General features: G+C 41.8%; 1 non-coding gene and 1 pseudogene across 1 annotated transcript; one reads left to right on the top strand and one right to left on the bottom strand.

Moving 5' to 3' along the window:
• The first annotated feature begins 6625 nt into the window (after window positions 1-6625).
• TRNAR-CCU lies at window positions 6626-6698 on the top strand. Its single transcript has one exon. It is a non-coding gene; the product is annotated as a tRNA-Arg (tRNA).
• Window positions 6699-13041: 6343 nt separating this feature from the next.
• Window positions 13042-13511, bottom strand: LOC118889801 (annotated as a pseudogene).
• Window positions 13512-15245: the final 1734 nt, after the last annotated feature.

The raw sequence follows: 15245 nt of genomic DNA, 5'->3' as shown, positions 1-15245 counted from the left end.
GCCCCTGCTCACTGCAACTAGAAAAAGCCCGCGCAGCAATGAAGACCCAACGCAGCCAAAAATAAATAAATAAATAAAAGATGCAGTAGCTCTGTATAACATGGGGCATCAGGAAGAAATATCATTCCCCCAAATCAAAGGTGCCTTCTGTGCAGAGAGATTACTAGAGTCACTCAAGTTTCCCTGGAAGATTTTTGGAGCGCTCTCTTTAAAAAGTCCTCGACAGCTGCAAGGGCAGCTGGGAGAAAGAAGCGCAGGCTTCCCGGGTTGGTATGTGTGTACAAGGGGTCGGGGGGGGGGTGGAGGGCACCAGTTTCCTGTTTGGCCATTCTACTTTGGCTAAAAGGAGAAAGGGGCCTTGCTGTTTGTTTTTTAGTTCTTAGAGAGGAGAGAGCCGTGTTGTGAATGTGGAGGTCCTGTGGGTGAAGGGCCAAGAGTCGGGGCAAATGTAACCTCTCCCCCTAACTGCGGCTTACACCTCCTCTGTCACTGATGAGTTGCCTTTTGAGCTTTTGCATCTTACAGCCAATGATAGGGGTTGGCTCTTCTTGATAGCTTAGGGATCCTGTGGGAATCTGTTGAGGCAATGAATCACCAGTCGAAATGTGGTTTGCGTAAATCTGGATTTGAATATAATGTTCTCTTAATGTAACTACATTCAAAGATATGATCATTAGCAATCATTTATACTTTCACTGAAGTAATAAAAAACATTAACCTAAAGGCTACTATGAGCCTGTCTTCAAGGTGCTCGTGCTGAAACTCTGCATGGTTTGGCCACTGCCTCTCTCATCAGTCTGATCTTTGATTCTTTGTCAACGCTTCGCCACACAACCCAGGCATATGCAAACACCTGCAGCCCCAGGATGTGACAGAGGGGTTAATGAAGAGTTCTGGACCAAACTGCTTTACCCTCTACAAACTGTGTGACTCTAGACAAGTTATTTTACTTCTTTGTACCTCAGTTTCTTTATCTGTAAGCAGGGATTGTGGTATCTAAAGTTTTTATGAAGATAAAGTGAGCTAAGAATGTAAACCACTAGAATGGTACCTGATACTTAGTAAATAATGGCTATTATTATTATCAGAATGTCCTTCCACATGGAGGCCTGAGAAACTCCTACTTCTTCCAGCCCCTGTTTAAGTGTCATCTGCTGTGTGAAGCCTGCTCAGACCTCCCCTGGGCAGGATTAACACTGCTTCATTAGTTCCACTCCTGAATTTTATATGTACTTTTATTTGTCCTTTGGTACATGGAACTTCAATCATGTTCAATTGTCTGAATCAGAAATACAGTATCAAGGCCTGACATAATCTGAAAAGAGAATAATCACTGTAGGAGAAATTCTTGCTTTTATAAAGAAGAGCTAGTTAACCCACTTGAGGCTGTAACTAGTAAAGTTGAACTGAACTGGTGAAGGAATACTTTTGGGGTGGAGTACTTCCTGTGCTGGGCCTGCCTATTCCAGATTTGTCAACATCCTGCCTTCCAGCTCCCACTGTTAAATAGGCTGACCAGAGAAAAATGCATGATACCAGCCTTACCTCTCACCCTGGGGGCCCCAATCTCACCAAGCTTCTTTCAGTTCCACAAAAAGCTTCTGGGCCTTCCCTACCTCTGCTCTTTCTGCCTCGAGCATTTTCCAGCCCTCCCTTCTCCCTTTTCTTAGCCACTCTTTAGGCAATTTTCATTCCCTCCTCCTCTCCAAAGGCCTTCTCTTATCTCTCCAAGATGGGTTAAATTACTCTCCTCAGTAGCCACTCAGCCCCTCATATTTCCCCTATCACAACACTTACTACATTTTATTTTACTTATTTGCCTGGCTTTTCTGCTAAATTGTAGGTTTCACAAGCCAGGGAATATGCCTGTAAAACTAGCCCTAGGTGCAACTGACCCATGGTTGGTGTTTAGTAACTGTTGTTAAGAGGAAAAAAATAAATGAACAAGTGAACAGAAGGAATGAACATTTGGTAGCAGGCATCACATTCCCTGTGATGCATCACATTCCCTGGCTTTTTAGATTCCCAAGCGATTCTGTGCACCGTGGAGCTAAAAACAAACAAACAAACAAACAAAAAAAGCCATTTCTCAGGGATAGAAAGAAAATCGACTGGGAGAGCTGTACCTGAAACATTTAAAATTTCAAACTGGAGACTCTTAGAATATGAGAGTTTCCATCCATTTCTTCATAATTCAGTCCTACCCAATTCAACATGTTTTGAAAGAAAGAAAGAAAAAAAGAAAGAAGAGAAAAATATTTAGACAAAGTAATTCAATTTTTCTTAAGCTTGGGCTGCTTGATACATGGTCCACTGAGCACTTGAAATGGGGCCAGTCTGAACTGAGATGTGTGCTGCAAGTATAAAATACATCCTAGATCTGGAAGATGTAGGATGAAACAAGAAATGTAAACTATTGGCAATATTGGTTAGAAGTTGCAATGATAATACTTTTGATATATTGAGTTAAATAAAATACATTAAATTTAATTTCACCTATTTCTTTTCACTCTTTTTAATATGACTATTAGATAATTTAAAATTGCATTTGTGGGCGTGTAGAGGTTAATTTGCAAGCTGGGTCAGGTGGCTACCTCTTTTCTGCTCAGATCTGCTTTTTCAGTCCTTTCCTGGTCTACTAAATGCCCATGAACCCTGGCATTTTCTCCACTGCCTTTGTTGTGACCTCTGGGGCTGGAACTTTGGTGTGGCAACAGGGTCTGACCCCTGTGTCCTGACCTTGGGTCCTAGCTGCCCAGTTTGCTCACCAAAGCTCTCAGTTTCTATCCCTGGCCGGAGCCTGTGACCTGACCATAACACTACACAGTTCCCTTTGGACTATGGTTTAGTTTTGGTTTACTCTGTGTTCACTGCACGTGGGAGTTTAGCAAAAAGAAATGAGATCTGTTCTTTAGGCAGATATTTTGAAGTCACCTATCAGAAAACATTCATAGATGAGAATATACCACAAAAGGTCTCAGGTTGATAATTGTAATAAACAATTTGTCAATATGTACAAACTCTTTTCCCCTCCATTCCCTTGAATTAGGAGATTGATGCTCCCATGAAACAACCATTTGGGTAGAGGGTTGGGTGAATCAATTGACTACCCAATTGTCCTGCGTCTTCAACTGTAACTTTTTGGACCATGCCAACAAATCCTCTTACTACAGAAAGGTCACCTCAGTTCTCTGGCTTGAATTTTCTGCTACGTAAAGCAAGGCTTTCCCAATAATGCCAACTTCAAAAGTCCATACATTTACATATGTGAGCGGGAAGGAGAGTAATTCTAAATAAACACAAATCATTAGTACACACGTCTCTCCCAACTCTTTCTTCCTTCCCTCAGTCCCTCCTCCTGAGTAGTGCCAGCTTTTCTGCTTATCTGTGGTATACGAGTAGAAAAGCATTGGTGCTTTAGAGCCATAAGACCTGGTTCACATCCTGACTCTGCCCCATACTAGCAGCATGATTTGGGGCAAGTGACTTCACTTTCTAAGCCTCAGTTTCTTCCTCTATAAATTGGTGATAACGTCGTCTTATGGAAAACATCTGGCTCAGAGGAGCTGTTTATTACCATGTTATGCTTGTATTATACCCCTGCTGGCTTTGGGGAGCCCTATTCCTGCCAGCATGTACAATTGCTGCCTTTGCCTTATTAAAAAATAATAATAATTAGGGAATTCCTCTGCGGTCCAGTGGCTAGGACTCCACGCTTCCACTGCAGGGGGTCTGGGTTCAGTCCCTGGTTGGGGAACTAAGATTCCTGCAAGCTGGGCGGCGCGGCAAATAAATACATAAATACATACACACATAAATAAATAAATTAATTAAATAATTATGTATACAAAGCTTTCCCGACCTTTAGAAAGAAAAATACACCTCACTGACTTAGTTACTTTCTTTGGTTAATGTCTTACTTTGCCCTTTCATTTCACAGTCAGTGTTCTTGGAGTGCATGTGCTTTACTGCCCTGCCGTTCTTTCTCTCCTTTCTTCTCTGCCATGTGTCATCTGCTCTGACACTACAGTGACCCTCCAGACCCTACTTCAGTAATGACCAGTCCGCTGGCAAATCCAGCGGTCCCCTATCCGTCCCCATTCTCCCCAACTTCACCACCGTGACATTTGGCACTCACCACCCCTTCTTTGGATGTTTCCCTCCTCCTGGAGTTCCCAACCAGGCAGATCAGTACCCTTGTAAATTTACCAGCTCCTGGCAGTCTAGTCTGCTTCCTCTAGTTTCTGACCATCCCATTTTTAAATGGTATGGCACAACTTTTTCTTCTCTCTCCTCAGACCTCCCACCAGCCGCCGCTCCTCGCCCCTCCCCCCCTGGTGAGATTCCTTCTCGCTTGCCTGTGTTACTTCAGAGCCAGCACCTGCAGCCACGCAACGCTCAGCGCCACTCCTCCAGCTCACAAGCGGAAGTGGCTTCCTAGCTAAAGCCGGGCCTTTCACCTTTGCCAGAGAGCCCTCCCCTCCTGCCATCTGGGTACCCTCAGCGGGAAGGAACAGATCATCAGTGATGTGTCCTTAGCCTCTCCCACTCTACTGCATCCTCCTTGTGAGCATTTAGGATATCTTTCATCTTAAAAAACAACACAAACAAACAAAAAAACCTTCCTTGCCCTCACTTCCCCGTCTAGTCTTCTCTCTCCTCTATTTTAACAAAAGTTCTTGAAATAAAGCCCATGCCCTCTGCTTCCTCCTCTTGCTCTCCACTCTGGTTTCTGCCTTACAACTCTGCTGAGGGCTCCCTGCATGTTGTGAATTCTAAGTGCTTTATACAGATGTAGGACCCCCTTAATCACAAGGGTGGTGATAGTACTGTCTCTGTAAAACACCTGTGGGGTGTAGATGACTTCAGTAAATTAGCCAAGGTCCCAAACCTCTGGCAGGCATTTGCAATCAGACCGTTGGGCTCAGAGTCTATGCTCTTGGCCACCATGCCATACCATACTCCACGCCTCAAACTGTTCTCAGCACTCAGCCCAGTGCCTTGCACGTAGCAGGAGATGGATAAACATGTCAGAATGAATGAACACATCCTGGCCCCATGGTTCAGGTTCTTATTCTCTCACTCTTAGAATAACCAACCCAAGAACAAAGGGTTCTTAAAAAGTGCATGGGCTTGGGTTTATGCCTATTTTTCTGACAGAAACATAGTTCTCATGTTTTTCATGGGTGCCTATGTCCCCCCAGAAGTTAATAACTTCTTGATTCATTCATTTTTCTGTCTTCAGTTTCATTTTCCCCAACCTCCTCCGCTTTACATCCTGTACATTGCCATTAGATGACTGGATTGTCAATGTTTTGTTCTAATTCTGTTGCTGGTAAAAACATAAGAACAAATAACCTCCCTCCACCTGAAAAGTCTTGAATGCCTCCCTGGCTGACTGCCTCCAAGATAAAAATCAAACACTTTGGCCTAACGGCCAAGACTTTTGGTAATCAAGCCCTAACACATTTTACCAGTGCTATCTCCCACTTTTACTTGAATCCTCTGTTCCAAACTGAAGTCTTCTTGTAACTTTAAAATTTCTGTTCTAACCCAGCTTTCAGCAATTCATTCAACAATAATGTACTGCGTTCCAGGTCTAAACCAGGCACTATGCCTGGGCCTGAGGATACAAAGATGAATACAACACAGTCCTTACCCTTGGGAAATTATCAGTCTAATTTGGGAGAGAGATGTGACAACAAAATCCTCGAAATATGGGTTGGCAGACAATTCATGGGAATTATTCCTGCTTGGAGGTGGGCTGGAGCTGACAGCAAGGAAGGCTTTCTAAGTTAAACATGTCTGTATCCTTTACATGTTTCTTCTACAACAAGCATGCATTAATTTTGTAACCAGGAAAAGGGTAATATTCAGTGAAGATTATGGTTAATTTGATTTTGAGCTTCTGAGTTTCAAAGGAGAATAACCATAACTGTAAAAGAATTTGTAAAATTAATGAGGAAAAGACAGTCAAGCAATGGAAAAATAGGCAAAAGCTTTGAAGAGACATTTCCCAAAAGATGAAACATTTATGGTCAATAAATATATGAATACATGTTCAACCTCATTAATCACCAAGAAGTACAAATTGAGACCACAATGAGATTCTATTCAATATCTATTTGAGAGGTGAACATTAAGAAATCTGACAAAACCAAGTGCTGAAGAGGATTTGGATCAATAAGATCTTGTATACAATGTTGTTGAAACTGTAAATTGGTAAAAACCACTTTGGTTAGCAGTTTGGAATTATCTTGTAAAGCTGAAATTTCACTTAGTCTTTGACCCAACAAGTCTACTCCTGTATAAATATGCAAGAGAAATTCTTGCACTTGTGCACCAGTGGGTTTTATACGAATATTCTTAGTAGCTCTTTTGCAATAGCAAAAACCTGCAACAATCCAAATGCTCATGATCAGGAAACTGGTTGTATTAGTTTGAAGTCCCCAAAAGCAGAGACTGGGACAAGGACTTGGGTGCAAGTTGTTCATTTGGGAAGTGATCTCAGGCAGCAGGGGTGAATAAGAGGGAGAGATTGAGGCAAAGTAGCAGGAAACGCCAACATAAGGAGTGTGATTCCATGGAGACCTCTGAGAAATATACAAAATGCCTCCCAGGGACTTCCCTGGTGGTCCAGTGGCTAAGACTCTGTGCTCCTAATGCAGCGGGCCCGGGTTCGATCCCTGGTCAGGGAACCAGATCCCACATGCTGCAACTAAGAGTTCACATGCCGCAACTAAGAATTCACATGCCACAACTAAAGATCCCATGTGCTGCAACTGAAGATGCTGCGTGCCACAACTAAAAGCCCTCATGCAACAACTAAGAGCCCGCATGTCGCAACTAAGATCCCACACACAGCAACAAAGATCCCGTGTGCTGCAACTAAGACTCAGCACAGTCAAATAAATAAATAAATAAATAAATAAATATTTTTAAAAATCCCGTATAAAAAAAAATGCCTCCCAGAATTGTCCATCTGAAGAAAGGGAGCTTGGGGCATTTATCCCTTGGCTTACATCCCCCATTGGTTGAGGGTTAATGCTCTTTACTTTCAGTCTGTGTTTGGGAGAGGGCTGAGAAGGCTCTTGTGGCTTTTGAGAAGGCCTTAAAGCAGAAATTGGAGAGGCCCACAGCCTAGCACTTGAGGTGCGCATTGTCAGTAAATGGGAGGCCCCCACAAAACTGGCTACCGCATATTTGGCTAAAACCAGTTGTGGGCCAAAGGGAAGAACACAGGGTACCAAGAGCCTTTGCTGCCAGCAACAAAGTAATATTAGCATATTTACACATTGAAATAGTCGACAGCAGCAACCATAAATAAACTCAGCTCCAGGCAACAAACCTGAGATGGATCTTAGCAATAAAACATGAAAAGTGAAAAAGAAGTCCCAGGACACACCACTATGTATAAAATATCAATAGATGAAGAACAAGGATTTACTGTATAGCACAGGGAACTATATTCAATATCTTGTAATAACCTATAATGGAAAAGAATCTGAAGCTATACACCTGAAACTAACACAATATTGTAAATCAACTGTAGGTAAATTTTTAAAAAAAGGTCCCAGGTTATTATGTAGGGAATGATACTACTTTAATAAACAAAACAACTAAAATTAATAATATATGTTTTGGAAATATGTATGCATGTTCACACACACACAAATATATACTTATCTATGTATGTAAATACATAGACATATACAAAATTTTAAAAAATTTATTTATCTTTGGCTGTGTTGGATCTTCGTCGCTGCACGCGGGCTTTCTCTAGTTGCGGTGAGCAGGGGCTACTCTTTGTTGCGGTGCGCAGGCTTCTCATTGTGGTGGCTTCTCCTGTTGCAGAGCACGGGCTCTAGGTGCACGGGCTTCAGCAGTTGCGGCAAGTGGGCTCAGTAGTTGTGGCGCATGGGCTTAGTTGCTCCGCAGCATGTGGGATCTTCCCTGACCAGGGATCGATCCCGTGTCCCCTGTATTGGCAGGTGGATTCTTAACCACTGCGCCACCAGGGAAGTCCCTCCACTCTTTTTTATATTCTATTCCCATGTAGGTCATTATAGAGTATTGAGTTCCCTGTGCTATACAGTAGGTTCTTATTAGTTATATATTTTATATATAGTGTTGTATATATGTCAATCCCAATCTCCCATTTTATCCCTCCCGCCTCCCCCCCTTTACCCCTTGGTAACCATAAGTTTGTTTTCTACATCTATGACTCTATTTCTCTTTTGTAAATAGGTTCATTTGTACCATTTTTTTAGAATCCACACACAAGCGATATCATATGATATTTGTCTTTCTCTGTCTGACTTATGTCACTCAGTATGACAATCTCTAGGTCCATCCATGTTGCTGCAAATGGCATTATTTCATTCTTTTTAATGACTGAGTAATATTCCATTGTTTATATGTACCACATCTTCCTTATCCATTCCTCTGTCGATGGACATTTAGGTTGCTTCCATGTCCTGGCTATTGTAAATAGCGCTGCAATGAATATTAGGGTACATGTATCTTTTTGAATTATGGTTTTCTCCAGATATATGCCCAGGAGTGGGATTGCTGGATCATACAGTAGCTCTATTTTTAGTTTTTTAAGGAACCTACATACTGTTCTCCATAGTGGCTGTACCAATTTACATTCCCACCAACAGTGTAGGAGGGTTCCCTAAAGAAGCAAGACTTTTTAACTTTAAATTTTTATAAAGCTAGGACAATTTTTAAAAATAATTTTTTTGGAATTCCCTGGTGGTCCAGTGGTTAAAGCTCCGCAGCTATCACTGCTGAGGGCGTGGCTCTGATCCCTGGTTGGGGAACTAAGGTCCTGCAAGCCGCATGGTGCAGCCAAAAAAAAATTATTATTTTTAATAAAATGTTTTTTGTTTTTTTTAATTTTTTTAATTTTTTTAAATTTTATTTTTTTTAATTTTTGGCTGTGTTGGGTCTTTGTTAATGTGTGCGGGCTTTCTCTGGTTGTGGTGAGTGGGGGCTTCTCTTCGTTGTGGTGCATGGGCTTCTCATTGCGGTGGCTTCTCTTGTTGCGGAGCACGGGCTCTAGGTGCGTGGGCTTCAGTAGTTGTGGCACACGGGCTCAGTAGTTGTGGCACACGGGCTCAGTATTTGTGGCTCACGGGCTCTAGAGCGCAGGCTCAGTAGTTGTGGCGCACGGGCTTAGTTGCTCCGTGGCATGTGGGATCTTCCCAGAACAGGGCTCAAACCCTTGTCCCCTGCATTGGCAGGTGGATTCTTAACCACTGTGCCACCAGGGAAGCCCTAAAATGTTTATTTTTTACATAAAAATATTTTTAAGAGCAAGAAAATGATAAACACAAGATTAAGCAATGGGGTGGTGATCATTCTGTAATGTATAAAAATATCAAATCACTGTGTTGAACACCAGGAACTAACATAGTGCTGTAGGTCAGTTATACTTCAAAAAACCCCCAAAGAAACAAGCAAACAAACTAAGAAAAAGAGATCAGATTTATGGTTGCCAGAGGCAAGGGTATGGGGAGGGAGATGAGGAGGGGAAGGGGAATTGCACGAAGGTGGTCAAAAGGTACAAACTTCCAGTTATAAGTACTCGGGATGTAATGTACAACATGAGTAATATAATGAACACTGCTGTATGTTTTATATGAAAGTTGTTAAGAGAGTAATCCGAAGAATTTTCATCACAAGGAAAACAATTTTTTTCTCTTTCTTTTATTATGTATCTATAAGAGATGATAGATGTTCACTAATCTTATTGTGGTAATCACTTCATAATGTATGAAATTCAAATCATTATGCTGTACGCCTAAACTTACACAGTGCTCTATATCAGTTATATCTCAGTAAAACTGAAAGAAAAAAAGATTAAGCACTGGATGGGGGGATATATGTAAGTTGTCAATTCTAGTTTTTAGGTTGAATAAGTAACAAAAAATGGTCACACATGAACAAAAGAATATAGGGTCCCTGACCCATGGAACATATTTAACTCCATCATGTACACCTGAGCCCCAAGAAATAGAATTATATGGTATGATAAGTACATTTAGAGGTACCTATACAGTAAGATGTACTGATAACACAAAGGTGGGAACTGGAAGATACTTCCTCACACCAGGGAAGGTCAGGGAAGCTTGACCAAAAAGGTGGCAGTTAATGGGCTTAAAAGAATAAGAAGATTGCCAACCTTGGGAGGAGGTGGGGAGGTCCTGGAGAACGTTCCAAACGGAAAGGGCAGTATGGACAATGGTACAGAAATGAGAGACAGGGCAGCATTCAATAGACTACAGACAATTAGGGTTGACAGAAAAGGAGAATGAAAGAGGTACATGCAAGTGATGGATCCAGAAGATAAGATCCATGATAAGGAGGTTAGGCCTTATTCCACATGGTAAGCAAACAAGAGCATTGGAGGGTACTTTTTATTTATTATTTAAACAATCTTTTTAAAAATAAATTTATTTATTTATTTTTGGCTGCATTGGGTCTCTGTTGCTGTGTGCTAGCTTTCTCTAGTTGCGGCGAGCAGGGGCTACTCTTCATTGCGGTGCGTGGGCTTCTCATTGTGGTGGCTTCTCTTGTTGGGGAGCACGGGCTCTAGGCGCACAGGCTTCAGTAGTTGTGGCTAGTGGGATCTAGAGTGCAGGCTCAGTATAAACAATTTTTTAACATTAACATTCTTTAATTTAATTTATTTATTTTATTTTTGGCTGTGTCGGGTCTTAGTTGCAGAGTGCAGGCTTCTCTCTCTAGTTGTGGAGCTCAGGCTTCTCTCTAGTTGTGGCGCACAGGCTCCAGAGTGCGTGGGCTCTACAGGTGAGGTGCGTGGGCCTGGGCTTAGTTGCCCCACAGCATGTGGGATCTTAGTTCCCCGACCAGGGATCGAACCTGTGTCCCCTGCCTTGGAAGGCGATTCTTAACCACTGGACCACTAGGGAAGTTCCTGGAGGGTACTTTTTAAAGCAGTGTACTGACAAGATTTGTTTCAGAAAGATCCTCACAGCAGAGTGGAGGACTGGTTGGAGTGTGCTGCAGGAGGGAAGATCAGTTAGGATAGTCTGATCTTAGGTCAGGTGAGAGATATCAAAGTCCTGATTTACTCAGGAGCTCTGCTGTGTGTAGGCATGTATGGGCTTTTTTTAAGAGGTAGAATGGGCAGAATTTTAGTTCCATTCTCTCCTGTGCTTTTCTTTATAGCACCTATCACCCTTGACTTATATTTACTTATCTGTTGTCTCTTTCCCCCCACCAGGATGTAAACTCCAGGAGAGCGAGGATGTTAATTTTGTTCCTTCCTCAATCCCCAGGGCCTAACAGTTCCTGGCACATAATAGGTACTAAACAATTACTTGTTGAAGGCATGAAGTTTAGCTGGGAAGGAGACACGGCTGGGTAATAGCCAATAGGGGAAGAATTTTTAATGCTACACTCTGATTTAGCTCTGTATCTCCTATTAATCTCTTCCAGAGCTCAGACTCTAGCTCAGTATTTGACCAAACAATAAATCATTCCCGCGTCTGGCTCTCATCCTTGTCTCAGCCTGAGTTAAATCTTTCCTGCCCCCTCTACCCATCCTACCCATTCTCTAACTACCTCCACTTTTTATCCCTACAAACCCTGATTTTCCAGGTTCCCTTAAGGTCCTCGGCCATATGTTTAGATGGTTCTCACATTGCTATATGATCACATACCTGCTAGATAATCTGCTTCCAGATCCACTCCTCTCCATCCTTCTCTAGAGGCTGACCTTGAAGGGCAGCGTCATCTGGGGTCACTTGCCCTTAGGCTTCCTCTTGGGTTCAGCCAGTGGAAGGTACCACAGGAAGAGAGAGAGAGAGAGAGAGCACTGTATTCGTCAAAGTTCCTATTGGCCCTCCCTCTCCTTCATCTGTTGCTCTAACTGAGCACTGGTTCCATCTCTTTGCCCCTTCAGGCCTATGGTTGATAATGGCTTCTCAGCATTAGCCCTGGGGTATTTCATTATCCCTTGCTGGTTTCCCTCAACCCTGCCAGCATCTTTATACACTGTCCCTTCATTAACTTTCTTCAGTTACACACATTGAGCAGGCCATCTGTTTTCTCCTGATCTTGGCTGACACAAAAGTAAAAATGGAGAATTTTATCTTTTTAAAAGAAATTGATATGATTCACAAAGTTCACCCTTTTATTTTTTTATATTTTTTTGGCCACACGGGGATCCGACCAGGGATTGAACTCAGGCCCTGGCAGTGAAAGTGCAGAGTCCTAACAATTGGACCACCATGGAATTCCCAAAAGTTCACCCTTTTTTTTTTTTAAATTAATTTATTTATTTTATTTATTTATTTTTGGCTGTGTTGGCTCTTCCTTGCTGCGTGCGTGCTTTCTCCAGTTGCGGCGAGCGGGGGCTACTCTTCTTTGCGGTGTGTGGGCTTCTCATTGCGGTGACTTCTCTTGTTGGGGAGCATGGGCTCTAGGCATGCGGGCATCCGTAGTTGCGCGGCTCGCGGGCTCTAGAGTGCAGGCTCAGTAGCTGTGGCGCACGGGCATCGTTACTCCACAGCATGTGAGAACCTCCCAGACCAGGGCTTGAACCCTTGTGCCCTGCATTGGGAGGCGGATTCTTAAACACTGCGCCACCAGGGAAGCCCCACCCTTTAAATGTATATAATTCAGTGGTTCTCAGTATAGTTGAGCAAATTATATCTTTTTTCATTTAATATGTAATCAAATGTTTTCTGTTACATACTCAGTGGTAAGTTATACAATGTGGCATGCCATAAGTTACTTATTCAAATGTTTCAAACTTTCACTATCACAAATAAGGTTGTAGTAAATATTAGGCATGTGGCCATTCTCTTTTGGGTAGAACTAACTTTCTTTCTTTCTCTTCTTTCTTCTTTCTTTCTTTCTTTCCTTCTTTCTTTTCTTTCTTTCTTTCTTCCTTTCTTTCTTTCTCTCTCTCTCTTTTTCTTTCTTTCTTTCTTTCTCTCTCTCTCTCTCTTCTTTTTTTTTTTTAGTGAAAACTTTTATATTGAGAATTAGCCAGCTGGACTCAGTTTAGGTGATCCCAATTTTGTTGGCAACATCCAAAGCATCATAGTCAGGAGCCAGGTGAACATATGCCTTCTTTATTCCATCAGGCCTGGTCAAGTTGTTGACCTTGGCCACGTCAATGTCATAGAGCTTCTTCATAGCCTGTTTAATTTGATGTTTATTGGCCTTGCCATCCACAATGAACACAAGTGTGTTGTCTTCTGTCTTCTTCATGGCTGACTTGGTGGTGAGGGGGAACTTGATGATGGCATAGCGATCAAGCTTATTTATCCTAGGGGTGCTCTTTGCAGGATATTTGGGCTGCCTCCTGAGCCTCAGTGCTTTGGGCTGTGGCAAGGTGGGTGACAGCCAAATCTTTTTTTCTTTTTTCTGGCCGTGGACACATTCAACTCTGCTTTCTTGGTCTTCAAAGCCTTTGCTTTGGCTTCGGCTTTGGGAGGGGCAGGGGCTTCCTTCTTTGCCTTCAGTCTCATCTTTGTGAAAAGGAGGGAGGACTTTTTCTTAAGGAAAAGTTTCTAGGAGTGGTACTGATGAGTCAAAAGAGAGTCACATCTCTATTAAGGCTCTTTGGAAGTACTGTCAAATTGCTTTTTAAGAGGATTATACCAATTCCCATTGCCACAGCTTTCTCTGAATGGACCAACTGCATCATCTCATTAGCACTGGAAAGTATATAAGGTGTATATATATGTATATATATATATATATATATATATATATATATATATATATATATATACTGTTAATGTAGTAGGTGGTATTACCATGGGGATTTCTGTGATAGCCATGCCAATCCTAAGATATTTAAAGCCATTTTTAAGCTAAGTGGGAATGGAGGGACAGTGATTTTGAGGGGATGGAGTAGAAAGAAGGTAAAGGGATTTGCTCCTTAACATTCCTCCTTCTCCATCCTGCCTCTTCATCCTGTTTACATACCAGTTTCTTCCTTTTCAGTGAGCTGTGCTTCTTCAGGGCCTAGTATAGTGCCTGGCACTGTCCTGAATATCAATAAACATTTATAAAGTGGATACATAATGGAAGAAGAATGTTAAGATATATGCACCCAGAGTTGGTTATACTAGTATATGAGCATTAACCGGTTTTGTTTTAATGAACTCTCTGGAATCAACACTTCCCATTCCCTCCAAATAAACATATTGACTAATGCCCATGCCTGCTGAATGCTTTGGATTAGTGAGTCCATCTCTGGAATATCTACATACTTCTTCCTACCAGTTTTGTTAGATGCCTAATAAGAATCTGCTGTGTTTGATCCCAAAATTGCTTATGACAGCTGTTTGCCAGAGTATAATTAATTTAATTAAAATTACATAAACTGATGACACATAAGCATGAAAAAGAAAGAGTTGTTTCTATGAAATGTCAGTTGAATGCTTTGGAAATATTAGAGACCAGTTGAAAATTACTGTCAAACCAGACGTGAGTGAGAGAATTAAGAAGGATTTTTTTTTTTTTTAAGAGGGAGCCTCTAGTTATATTGCTTTGCAAGAAGCTCTAAGTCCTCAGTCAACTTTATTTTTTAAATTTTTTATTTTTGGCCATGCTGCGGGGCATGCGGGATCTTAGTTCTTGGACCAGGGATCAAACCTGTGGCCCCTGCAGTGGAAGCGCGGAGTCTTAACCATTGGACCGCCAGGGAAGTCCCCCTCAGTCAACTTTAAAAAAACGAATTGGAAAGCACAGAAAATATATCATGGATATGAATTATGTAAGAAAAACAACTCAAGAATTCTAATCGCCACTGTTGCTCACATAAAAGGTTTGACCTCACATCAAAAGATTTGCAAGTGGGTGTTCCTTATAGGTTTGAAATGAAAATGAAATATTAAGGTTTGTATTTGTCACTTTTTATAATTCACTGCTTTAATATACTTTTCCAATTAACTGACCAACTACTGGGCTAGGTCCAATTTGTTTGGGCAGGGATAAATCCTTGTTCCCATTCTTTTTTTTTTTTTTTTTTCCCCATAGGAGGTCAGGTAGGAGAATTTGTCCTGGTTCTTCCAGGTGACCTACCTAATTGGTGAATTTGGATCTGCCTGCCCTTACACAGAGGGCAATCTTCTCTAATCATACGTGGTTAAAGTTGCTAGACCTCTGCAAGTTGTAGGTTGGAGTTTTGGGGGAGATTATTTTAATTCAAAGAATAGTAAAAAGCCTATTGGTCATCAACCAGAACATTCTTC

This window comes from Balaenoptera musculus, chromosome 2 (assembly GCF_009873245.2).
Source record: "Balaenoptera musculus isolate JJ_BM4_2016_0621 chromosome 2, mBalMus1.pri.v3, whole genome shotgun sequence".
In the NCBI taxonomy this organism is placed as follows: domain Eukaryota; kingdom Metazoa; phylum Chordata; class Mammalia; order Artiodactyla; family Balaenopteridae; genus Balaenoptera; species Balaenoptera musculus.
The sequence above is the reverse complement of the archived record's forward strand: the minus strand, read 5'-3'. Positions and strand labels throughout refer to the sequence as shown.